Here is a 13,400-nt window from a genome sequence, read left to right on the forward strand (position 1 = left end):
CAAGGTCTGGAACAGCCTGCCAGCGGAGGTGGTTCAAGCACCTACATTGAACACCTTCAAGAGCAAATTGAATGCTTATCTTGCTGGGATCCTATGACCCCAGCTGACTTCCTGCCCTTTGAGTGGGGGGTTGGACTCGATGATCTTCTGAGGTCCCTTCCAGCCCTGATGTCTATGAAATCTATGAAATAACCCAAGGATTCTGCTAGCCATGTTAAAACCCTATTACGACGAGCCAATTCCACCCTGTCCCATCCCCTTACATTCCAATGGATGAGGGGAAAACATTCGTGTGAAATGTTGTTATAAAAATTGTCATAAAAATTGCTCCAATTTCACAGAACATTTTTTGATCAGAAAAACAGGTCAATTCCAACAGCAACAACAAAAAAGCACCCTCTGCAAATACTCTGCTCAGCCATAGACTTAGAAGATGAATCATCTTCCCAACAGGACTGTATTACTTTCTTTGATTGTACCACCACTACTTTTTTCCCCGCTATTGGTTAGTGACAGAATTAACTAATGAAACAGCTGTGCGGTAAAAATGATAATATGAGTACTAATGCTTTGCCTTTTCCATAGTATTTTGCAACCCAGTGCTTTACAAATATAGAATAGAATAGTGGATCATAGCCATGTGACTATTCTTATTGGCTCCAAGTAACAGATAGGGGAACTGAAGCACAGAAGAGCCAAAAGATGTGCCCATGGTTACATGCGAGTCCAAAGCAGAGCCAGTAATACAAATCTCAGGCCATAAATTTGTGAATACATATAAATACTTATTCTTGGAGGTACTCTTGTGGGTACTTGAATGGACTCAAAGAAGGACTGTTCAGGGTAATAACACTTACCACAAGGTATAATGCTTTTTGGAGCTGGAATCCTCAGTCTATCACATAAATCCAGAGTTGATGGCTTTTGATGCACACATTATTAAATTACCCACTGAGGAGGTTTTAAATGGTGTGACTTTAACAGCATTGACATGCTAGAGATTCATTCCATTTGTTCCGTTAAATCCATACTTAATGGCTTTTAAGAATTCATTTTAGTAGCCTAATGGCCAAAAAGGACTTGGGATGGATACAGTCTGTTGTGTCAGTGCATATCTAGAGATGCTTAAAAATGCAGATTATTGACTTACTGATGAAAAGAAGCCGTAATAGCCTATCAGGTAATTTAATATGTTTCCATAAAAAGCCCATCTACTGTGTGAAGCCTAAATGTATGGATGTGATGAAACTTAACAGCTCCAGAGAAGTCATTACCTCAGCTTTGAGACACTTTTGGGGACATTTTTATTTATTTCCATATTTATATGAGTATTAATGAGATTCAGGAATATTGGAGTAAATTACAGATATGTACTTTTTTTTCATTTGACAGATGATAAAGCGAAAGCTACATGTAGTAGTTTCCTTTTAATATGGGTGCAAAGGCAAAATATCTCGGTGAAAGCAGATGGCTATGCTCTGGGAGGTTTGATAAATCCAGAATACAGCAGGTTAAAACTTACAATTTTTATTTTCACTTTTCTAACTGATTTATGAACTGTTAGCCACATTTCATCCCTCTCTTTTATAGCTGTAACTTTCCCCAGGTCATCCTGACATTTATTCTGTTACTAATGAAATATTTTGGATGGATCCATGTACAATATGGCATTGAATCTGGAAATCATTCCTGCGACCTCACTGAAGACTGTAATTCTGTCCTCACTTCACATCCTCCCACTCCAGTCTCACTGCATTGCTTTTTTTTCTTTCTAGTTATGTGTGATATTTGAATATACTTAAAGAATCTTAGACAGGGTGGCTGTAGACCTGGGATGGGCAAAATATGGCCCACAGACCAGATTCAGCCCTGCAAATGATTTCTGTCTGGCCCGTGGCTGCTCCTCTGAAGGAGAATTGTATCCGGCCTGTGGCTGCCCTGGCTCTCAGCATCTCTTGCCCTTCTCCCTTACTGTGCTTATCGCTGGCTACAGCAGAAGCTCCAGTGACTAGGCAGCCACTCCTCTTCCTGGCCTGGTTCACCCTGCCCAACCACTGCCTGCCGCTGCCCAACCACTTCAAGGCAGGGAGCACCAAGATCCTAGCCAGTTTTCAGCCTGGAGAGGCCGTCTGCATACAGTTCTGGCTCTGTGGCCATTTGCAGACCAAGAATTGAAGCTCCAGCATAGTTGTCCCCACTGGCAGCAGAAAGAAAGCCAGGAGCTGTGGGTTATCCAAGCCCTGTCAGACTGGAACTTAGTAGAGGCATTGTGGCTGCTAGTGCAGTGCCACGCTGTGTTACTATGCAGTGCTTTGGGCTGCATCACGTAGGCACAGCTGGGGGGGTTGGTGCGGCTCCTGCCTGACCTTGAATCCCTGGTACATGGCTGGGTTAGGCAGGACAACTGCTCCAGTTGTTCCCATGTGGCCCAAAGCGGCATATGGAACAGTGTGACACCAACCTGGCCGTTTGCCAGGGACTTGGGGAGGAGGTGCACAGTGCTCAGAAGCGGGGAATGTAGTATGGCACTGGCTTAGCCCAGATATCTCACAGCGCCGAGCTAGTGCTGCACTGTATTCCTGTGTGCTGCTTTGGGCCATGTGGGTGTAGCTGGTATATCTTCTTCCTGACCCAACCACACACCAGCGACTTGAGGCAGGGGAGGGGCTGCAGGGAAAACTATGGGGTCTTGCACGCCTGTGTGTGTGTGGCCTGCAACACCTAAACAAAACTCATCGAGTGGTGACTGGTACCTCCTGAGTCAGAAGGACACTTGCCCCCCCCAGCGGCCAGTCAGCAACCGGGGCAAGGGGTCTCCCCACGGCCAATTACACTGACTGTGGGGAGGGTCCCCTGAGGGTCCCCTGCAGCCCACTCCCTGGCTGGTACTCTTAGGGGGGGCACTAGTACTCCTGCCAGCCCCCCCGCCTGTCGCTTAAGCAGAGAACACTGGTTGTCAGGGGGATGTACCAGAACTCTCAGGGGGCGCACCCTGTTCACGTCGCCACTGCCTGGGGGAATCCCCATTGCCTGTCTCCGAAGCTTGCTGCTGCCCAGGATGTCTCCATCTCCCTGGGCTTATGTGGAGAACTGGTGGGGAGTTCTTCTGCTTGCTGCTGTGTGGGAGCCTCTGGGTTCAGTTTCAGCATGGCAGGGGTGTCCCTGCTCTGTGCTTACATGAGGGGTTGAGGGGAATATTTCTTCTGCTGAGTGCTCCTGGGTACAGGGAATGAACCAAGGGCTCAGACCTATCCTGGGGCTGTGGTTTCCTCCTTGTTCTTTTGCAGAGAAATTTATACTGGAGATGGAGCAATGCACCCTGGGAAGCTGGAGGACCAGCAGATTGCTATCATGCAATGGATTTCTTGCTACACATGGAAATTAAAGCTTGATAACAACCAGCTATAAAGTTAATACGCATTTTTTAGATCTAACTTTATAGGTTGTTGGAGCTTTTAATAGTGTGATAGGTACTTCACATGTAGCTGGTCTCAGGTAACTGTGCAAAGAAGATTCAAGAAGGATAGTTCTGCAGTTAAGTGTTGAATACTTAGGTCTTGATTATTTTTTTTTTCCAAACGAGGTCCGTTTCCAGTTGGGCATATGCATGAAGTAGCTGGAACCTATTGGCAATTGAAGCCTCGTGAAAAATCATCCCACTTCATGGGAGCTCCTGGGTGCTGCACTGACCTGCAAATCAGGGCCTGAGTTGTTAATTAAACTCTCATCTCTAATTATTAATTAAACTCTCAGCTTGCCAATTCAAACTTTGCCCAGGTTGGTATAGCCAAAATTTGCCATGGGATGGATGGCTGTTAACTAATACCCAAGTCCTCGTATTTTTCCTAATGTGCACACACATTTTCATTATAGTTTTGCTTTCACAGCCTTATTAGGGAGGCTAAATGTTCAATGAGAACAGAGTGTGAACTGCTTGTCTTTCCAGGCTGCAACAAATAAGAGGCCAGGTAGACTACAGGGCTGCTCTGCTGAACATATTCTGTGGATAAACAGAGGGATTTAATGCCCAGAACTGTCAACCCAGAACTAAAATTAATGAAAAGAGATTAAAATAAATAAACGAGCCTCAAGCATTCTCCTCTTCTGGCAGTGTCTGTTTTAGAACAGACCTGTCACAGATAAGAGTGAGGGTGAATCCTGGCCTAGCTAAAGTCAATAACAAAACTCCTATTGATAGGATACAGTAACACTTCACTCTGTGCTTACCTTAAAGTGTATATTTAATTCCAATTGAAGTCCAGTGGTGACTCTTGCTTATCTTTAAGTATATGCTTATGCTTAAGTACTCTTGTAAGTCATCTTAAGAAAAATGCCACTCTGCTGTGTCTTTGTTGGCTTACAGTGTAGCAAAACCCCCAGTTTTTCTTTATTTTAAAGTACATTCCCTCCCCTTCCGCATCCATTTCTGACTTTCCTCCCCCTCTCTATTCCTTATAGATAAGTATAAGTGAACTAAGACAAGATAAGCTTCAGCATTTTATTTTGTTTTATTTATTTTTTTTCTCCTTCTTTTTAAGTGCCCTATTATGAATATCTACTGTTTTATAATGTATAATTAGTATGCTTATATGGATTTTTACCGTTCTATATTACTGTTTTACTGGTACTATATGATTTAGGCCTACATATGTAAGTTACCACAAGTCATATCAAGTTTCCATTTTGTTTATCAGGTCTCTATCTTGTGTCCCCTGCCTGGGCATTCCCTGTTGTAACTCTGTTGTAACTTTGTGACTCATACTTACCCCTCCTATGTAAACTCATTCCTGAATGAATGGGGATGAATAAGGGCGCTTGAGAGACAGTGGCAGTAGGTATAAAAATAGCTTCCTCTGAGTGACTGAAGCATCAACTCGAGGACCCAACCATCCACCCTGCATTGACCCGCACTGGCTCAAGATTTGGAAGACAAAGACTGCTGCAGAAGCCACCCAACCCATTATTACAGACACCTGAAACTGCATGTCCTTACCTAGGAGTGCACATTACACCAGGGGCTGGCCCTTGCCTGGGCAGGCCCCCTGCCACTGGTGTCATAGAAGGTCTGCCCCTATAAAGAGGGCAGTGAAGACAGACCCAATGGGAATGCTATTTTCCATCTGGACCAGACCACCTCCATGTCACGCCGCCTATCCACCCCAGAGGCTCTGCTGGCGATCCCCCTTTGGACAACAGCGAGCTGAAGGAGACCCCAGTTGGTCACCGAGGATCAACTTTCAGCCTAGGATAGGTAGATATTACTTGCACGCATCCTCCTACAATTTGGACCCTCTCTCTCTCCTCCTGGACTTCAGCCCCTGCACCAAGCCTCTTTAACCCCTACTGCCATTGTGTGTGTGTGTGCTTGTGTGTGTGTGTGGGTGCAAAGGAACCAATAAGATATCGTGTCACCATCTGTTCCTGTCCAATAAACCCACTGTTAATTTAGAACCTGAGTTGGGGTTTGTCTTAATGATCTCCCAGCCCTACTCCAGTTTCTGTTCTCTGCCTCTCTGATCTTCCTCCTATCTCTGTCTCTCTCTCTGCCCTTGCCTTCTGACCCCGATCTTTCTTTCCTGTCTCTCTTTCTGTTCCCCTACTTCCTGTCTCTGCTGTTCTGCCTCTGCAATCTCTCTCTAGCTTTCCATCTCTGCTCCCCAGAGCCCCTCCTCCCAGCCTACTGATCTGGCTGGAGCCCTTCTCTGGCTCCTGGCACTTGCCATGAGTCCCTGCAGGCTCTCCACCTTCCCCCCGGAGCCCCCGCAGTCCCCGCTGGCAGTTAGAGCCCTTTTCTGGCTTCCGGCACCTGGAGCCCCTCCTCCCAGCTTCCTGATCTGCCCAGAGTTCCCTCTCCAGGACCTGCAGTCTTCTCAGCAACACCCCCTGCCCCAGCCTTCCAGGGCCCCCACAACCCTGTGGCCTGCCCCCTGCTACCCCAGAGCCCTCCAGCCGGGCCTCAGGTGTCTTGACCCAGCCCCAGCCCTCCTGGCACTGCCCCACAGTTTTCTCGGCAGCTGGAGCCCTTTCTCCAGCTCCCGGCACTGGCAGCCTCTCCCCCGTAGCTTCCTGAGCTCCACGGTAGTCCCTCTCCAGCACCCAGTTCCCCCTTTGCCCCTGCAGTTCCCCCCAGTCCCAGTTTCCCCTCTCCCTGCCTACCTTTTGGCTCCCCCATAGCTCTGGCTTTGTTCCCAGCCTCTGTGCCAGCTTCTCTCCAGCATCACTCTTCTGTTCTGCAGGCTTTGGGCATTGTCCTTTAATCAATTAACATCAGTTAACCTAAAGTAACCCCAAGCCTCAGTTCCTCAGCCAGCTTCTCTCTAGTCTACCAGTTCTAATCCCAGTTCCACCAACTTTCATTCCCCACACTTTCTCTCTCACCTTAACCTTCCCCCAGGTATCCCAAGTACTCCAAGCACATACACATACACACCGTACCATCCAAGTTAGGACCTCACCTGTGTGTATGTGTAGGTGGGTGGTATGTGTGTGAAATGGTGAATAATATCTATGTCATCATGTGCATGATATATGAATTAGTGATCCATGTATGTGTACTGAGTGTGTGAGTATTGACAACTGATTGTTGTCTAATTTTCACATGTATAGTGTGTATGAGCTTGAAATGGTAATAAGTGTGTATGTGCCTAGGCTGGTAATTTTGGATGCGTGTGTGTGTGCCTGAGTTGGTAGGGTGTATGCGCCTAATTGATTTTTGAGTGTGTGCATTTGCAATTGTACACCACACCTGCCTGTCTAACAGCATAATATTGAGATCCTGAGCATTGTCCTGACCCCACAGGGCAACAATGGCATACATCATAGCAATGATAATAATAATAATGTTATAATTTTTAAGTGAATTTGGACCCTAACTATTGTTGTTGTAAAGAAGTTTTATATGCCAACCGTGGATGATTTAGGATCCTTGAAATGGAAAAGCTTACACAAATATTTCAATTCTGTTTAACCAAAGATGTGCTAACAAATTAAAACAACTAGCCCCATAGCTGATTGCACGTGCCTCTTATTCCATCTGGGTGTCCCAGAATAGTGGATGTCAAGCTGCAAGCATTTTTAAGGTCTGATTCTGCTCCCATTGGAGTCAATGGTAAAACTCCCACCTGATTTCAGTAGGAGTAAAGCTGGATGGAGGCACTATGCTCGAGAACGTGGTTCCATTTACTGCCTATAGTCATACCCTGCATTTCTATCGTTTAGCTCGTACCAACATGGAATGCCTGATGGTCCTTTCTTCATCTTGATGTTCAGCCAAGGGCTACCTTTAACTTTCCCTTTCAGTCCATGTATTGAGAATGCAGCACATGCCTGGCTCAGACTCCATGTTCCATCTGGGTGACCTGACCTGAAGTCACTTAGACCTCATTCCCTTGGGAACTTAGTGATGTATTCACTGCACCAAATTTGCTTTCAGCATTTTAGATTAATTTTTCTGTAGTGAGTAGATTTTAGTCTGCTTGTGTGTTTCTTTACTGCTGTCTGTTTTTTTTCTAGATACATGGGGCCTCTTAGGGTAGCAGCTTCTCTCCCATTGTTGCTGAATACTGTAGATTTTCTCGTAGTTTTATGTTAATGTTCTGGTAGTTTGTATGCATTCCAGGATTACAGTTTTAAAAAAGGAGGGTGTGAACAGCAAAATCCACATCTGGACTGAAATCTAAACTCCCTGCAGACCTAATAGGTGTTTGGAAGTGGGGTCTATCTTCATGGTTATTTTAAAATGACCCTATACATTCCACTGAAGACCTGGTCTGCCTGATTCAGCTTTCCTTTCCATCCCTACCTCATTTGCATCATTGCATCATTCTGCTTTACAGTCACATACTTGGCTCTCGCTGTATAACTAGCACTGCTATGATACAAAGTCATTCCAGTGCAATACATAAAGTGGAGTATGTTTTATCACAGGACAATAAAAGTCACCAACAAAAAAGGTCTTTGGTTTTAATAGAATGAAAGCGCTAATGAATTAGGATTAATGGAAAATTAGGGTATAAAAGACAGAGGAGAGCTGAAGACAGATCAATGGCTATACCTATAGGCCTGAACTGACAATAAATCAACAGCCACAGCCGCAAGTACTTATGGATACATCAGGCTAAATTTATCAGGACTTTAAACAGTGGTGAAAATTGAATGTTTAAGTTCAAGAGAGCAGATCTTAACAACAGATTTAAGGGAAACAGTTCTGAATACACTCGGAGCTTACAGAGGTATTGTGACAGACATCTCTTACACTCCTAAAAGTAGGCATGGAGTTGCTACTTTTTAGGCATAGTTGCCCAGAAATGATTTGGACGTGTTTGGGATGTCCCCTTTAGGCCCCGAAGGCCACAGAGCCATAATCAATCTCACTGATTTAGCTCAGGCTTAGAATCCTCTGCCCCTTCCCTACACTGCTGCTTCGCCTGCTTACTTACCTGCACTGTTAAGTGAACTTCTGGCCCACCCAGTTTTCCAGCCTTCTCAACATCAGTCACTGTATTCTTTTAATCCTTCCTTTCCAGGAAACGGAAGTCCACAAAACCTGCCTTTTTGACTTGGGGCTCTATGGCTGTGTTTTTTCATCTACGGAAGCAAAGGCTTCCTGGTGTGGAAAACACTGTACCATATCTGAAATGCTTTCTGGTTCACGCTTCCTGTGAAGGGTATGTTACCTACCATAGGTGAGGCATAGGTGGACCATGTGGGGGAAGATGTGTCCCCCTGAAATTGGCCACTGCCGCCAGTGTCTCCAGGCGGTCACAGCTAGTCACCCCTCCCTCCTCACTGCCGTGGCTGCCTGTGGGCGGTCCCTGCTCGGCCTGCCCTCACCACCGATGTCAGCGCGGCCGCCCGCAGGCGGTCCCCATTCACCGCTGCCATAACCCCACCGCTGACACCACTGCTGTTGCCCGTGGGTGGTCGCCATGCCCCACCAGCCTCAGGAGGCATGAGTCATTCATGTCTGTTACAGGTCTCTCTTTGAAAGGTTGAACATGGACCTCAGTGATAGACTTCTTAGGATGACATACAGTTTGGTTTACGCTGAAAAGCTTCAGCTGCTGTAGATAAATTAGCTGTGGATATGAACCATACTTGCGTACATATATCAGCCAGGCTGTACTAGAAGGGTTATTATCAACCATTTTCTTTCAGCATAGCTTTGTCCATGCCAGGTATTTTCTGGTAGACTTATGTCAGCTAAAGGCCTTCTAGCCAGAAAAACTTTGGCAGTGTAGCCCAATCCATAGAATTGAGGGTGCTATGGCCTTTGCAGTAATTCACAGTGTTAAATGCTGAATTTCTAACAGCATCCATTCTAAGTTCTTTGACGATAAAAAATAAATAAATAAATAAATGCAAGACGTGCCTCTACTCTGGCAGTGCTGACATTGGCAAAAAAACTAGCTCTAATTTCAGTACTGATTTAGCGCTCATTAGCCATTTGTGACAGCTAAATCTTGATAAAACAGAACATGCTGCAGAAAACCAGCAAGAGCAACACAGCCTACACTCTGCTCCTTCACCAATTCTCTTCTGCCTTTCCACAGTGATGATGAATGTTCGCCGTGGAGAGATTAGATCATCCGCTTCACTCAGGTAATAAAATGTTCCATGCATCTTTTTAGTCATCTTGCTGATTCTAAGCAAATTTGACTTGGCTGATATTGGGATTCAGCTAATGTGATACTGGAAATATTTTAAACTGGAAATTGACTGTGAACTGCATTTCTTCCCATACATTAGAATAACATTAACATACTGTATTCCCTTAGACTTGGACTTTATTTGTGATAAAACAAAACGAACAAGCCAACAGGGGTGGGGGGTAGGAGAAAAAAGTCAGGGGGCTGTATCTGAATTTGAATGTATAGATCTATTTTCACTGTTTAAATTTCCTCAAGGAAAGTCTCTGTACTTCCACTGGCAGCTATATCACCACCATAAACTTTCCACTATGAATTAAGGCCTGGATATGACATAATAGAGCACCATAAATAGCACGCTCGCAAGCTCAGTGCTTTATTGCCTCTGGTAGACAGAATTTTAAACTGGCCTTACAGTATGATTGCCTCTTAGCTAATAATTAGGTAATAAAGTTTGGGGTCAAGCCTCTTGTTTATAGCTAAGAGATTATTTTTTGGAGAATAGACTATTTGTTGAAAAAGGCTGTTTTGGTTAACATGAAACTATGTGCTAATTCAGAGGTGTCTACTTTAGCCAGCCCTCACCTGGGAGGTTTGATTCTCTCCTCTGCCTGAGCACATCTGAACTCATGTGTAACAAGCACTGGGTGTGCCTATCTCTTTAAGAAGGAAGAAGGCTCTGGGAGGAGCTGAGTCAGCTGTCAGGGGAACACCTGACCAGAAAAGGTTGGGGCTTAATGGGGAGATAAGCCCAGGGCGAGAGCTGGGGCAAGCAGTCCTACTACCCTGGCTGCTGGCATGGAAGGAGCTCCTAAGCAAGTGGCAGACAGAGGGAGACTGTGCTCCCAGGAGTTAAGAGGAGCACAGAGAGAGTTTGGTGGTTTGGGGATTGAGACAAGAGGCAGTGGTGGTCCCAGCTGGTCTGGGATCAGTGCCGGAGCTCAGGAATAAACTAGAGACAGGACCAGATAAGATCTGGTGACTCGGAGAAGGGGGCGGGACCAGGAGGGTCCAGTGCCTAGAAGGGACTAAGCACCCAGGAGTAGCCAGAATGGGTGAAGTGCCCAGGTGTGGGTGGCCAGATAGTGGCCTGAGCCCAGGAGGGGACTGGGAAGCTTGATGGCATAGGCACTGCAACTCCCAGCGGTGGCAGAGGCTGGGTCCCAGTATAGGCTTAGGAATGACACTAACTGATAACATCGGTGAGGCACGAACATGGTGCAAGGGTGGCTGGAGCCATGTAGTGTAAGTCCTTAAGGTGTGGAGTAGTGACACCTGAGCATCAGCGTGGTTTCAGGGATCCCTGGGGCAGCTTCCCTTTCCAAAGCTCTAATAACAACAAGGTATGGCAGGGGAAGTGAAGGGGAGCAAAGCTGACAAGTGAAGGCAGAGCAGAGGCCACGTGGTTACCATGGGGCATTGGGGCCATCCCTGGGAACAGCACCTGTTATACCAGGGGTGGGCAAAATATGGCCTGCAGGCTGTATCCAGCTGGCCAACTGATTTATATCTGGCCTGCCTCCAGCAGATCCTTCTCCTCCTCTTCCTACCCCTGCTGTGTCACAGGCAGCAGGTAGCACAGGGAAGTGGTTGTGGGGGATGCATGCCAGGCACCGCGTGCCAAACCTGCCGCACCCTTGGCACCCAGCCACCTTCCCACAGTGCTAGCAGGCACCTGCCCTCATCCTCTCCATACATGTGCACATTCCCTCCCCACCACCCTGACAGTCCCTAAGCCCTGGCTGTCCAACCCCCACTCCCCATACTCTTATCTTTATCTGGCTGCTGGGGCTTTTCCCATGCCTCTGCCTGGTTGCGTGCTGGCTACACCCTAAGCAGCCCATGGCAGGCTGAAACACAGCCAGCCTGCAAGGGGAAACCCACGCTTTTGTGCATTTTTCTGACACATGCAACCCCTGTTTGGGTCATGACCCACGGGTTGAGAAACACTGCTATAGGACATTCTGGGTTGAGTTTCTCTGTCTCTCCTGCTGAAGCAGCCCGCTGTCAACATAGCAATGAGGGCAGACTTGGAAGCGAGGTTTAAATTCTCATGAAGCATAAGAGCAATATGAAACTGGATCTCCTGATTACTGGCTGAAAGGGAGACAAATCCTCTGTTTTGTGAATGTCTAGCTCAGGGGTTGGCAAAATATGGCCCATGGGTTGGATTTGGCCTAACAGCTAATTCTGTCCAGCTCGCAGGGTCCCTCTGTAAGGCCTGGCCCTGGGCTGCCCCTCTGCAATCCAGTGTGTCCCAGTAGGAGGCATGGCTCTGGTTGCTAAGCAACCACCCCCCGCAGCTTGGCTTGACCCGCCCCAGGCTCAGCCCCAAGCCAGGGGTGCTAGAGCCAAGAAGCCTCTTCTTGGCAGAGGCTTTTGCTGGTGACCTCGTGGCTGTCTCCAGCTTCCCTGCCTGTGAGAGTGGGAATTCAGGTAAAGACCCCACAAGGCTGGGGCCGGGGACTCCTGCTGTGGGAAAGGTGCGGGAGCACTGGGACCCATTCCAGGGGGCTGAGCTGGGCTGGCCCTGCACACTGCCACCACTTGCAGTCAGGCACTCAGGCGGGAGCTGCATGTTATGGGGCTGGTCCTCCACACTGCCACCATGTGCACCTGGGGACTGGGGTGGGAGCACAGGAGCTGCATGTTATGGGACCAGGTGGGGCTGGCCCCACACCCTGCCACCACGTATGGCTGGGGACTTGGGCAGGAGTGCAGTGGTGCCAGGTGGGGCTCGCCCTGCACACTGCTGCCAGGTGCAGCCAGGGAGTTGGACTGGAGCTGCGTGTTATGGGGCCAGGTTAGGCTGGCCCCACATGCTGCTGCCACCTGCAGCCGGGTACTGGGGTGGGAACAGGGGAGCTGCATGCTAGGGGGCCAGGTGGGGCTTCAGCCACATGCAGATCCAGGGACTCCAAGGACCACCCCTGCCCCACCCACACCCTATACCCCACCAAACCTACAAACACTCCCACAACCTCCCACAGCCCTGGCAAACATTCCCACCTCACCGCTTCCCACCACACCTCCAGACACAGCCCACCCAATATACCTACATTGCATGCACACCCACCATGTCCCATTACACACACACACACTCTGTCTCCACTCCCCAAGCACTACTCCCACATACACCCTTTTAACACTCACACAATATACATGAATAAGACTGTATATTTTTAGCTGTAGTGGAATCACTTCTAGATACACTATGCAAACACATGTAAATCAGGACAAAAATATTTTAAAAATAAAATTTCAAAAAGTTTTATAGTAGATGTTTGATTTTTTTAGTATATGATTTGTTTTTTTTCTCGTTTCAAAATGACAGCACCCTCTGACAGCACCCTCCCTCCCAAAAGGAGTACTTCCAGTGCAAGGGGAAGGACTTCCAGTAGAAAAGGTCAAGGGTTAGGGAGCAGGATTTCTGGTCCCAAGATGGTGACCAGGGGGTGGGGAACCCATCAAGGGGCGGGGCTACCCTTGTGGCTCTTTACAGCTCACCAAACTCGATAAGCAGCCCTCCACCCAAAATAATTGCCCACCCCTGGTCTAGCCTATCATTTCTGCTGGTCTGCTTATGTAGAAATAGTAAAGAAGTATTTTGTTGCCACCTAAACACTTTGAAAACTGTTCCTTTGACTCTGTTGGGCCTTGGCTTAGGTTCTGTGCTGTCTCAGGGGCCATTTATAGCTGATATGTTTTTCTAAGTTTAATCTGGACTACAGCCATCACTATATATGTGTGGAT

Source organism: Crocodylus porosus, unplaced genomic scaffold, assembly GCF_001723895.1.
Source record: "Crocodylus porosus isolate Cpor-Errol unplaced genomic scaffold, CroPor_comp1, whole genome shotgun sequence".
Lineage (NCBI taxonomy): Eukaryota > Metazoa > Chordata > Crocodylia > Crocodylidae > Crocodylus > Crocodylus porosus.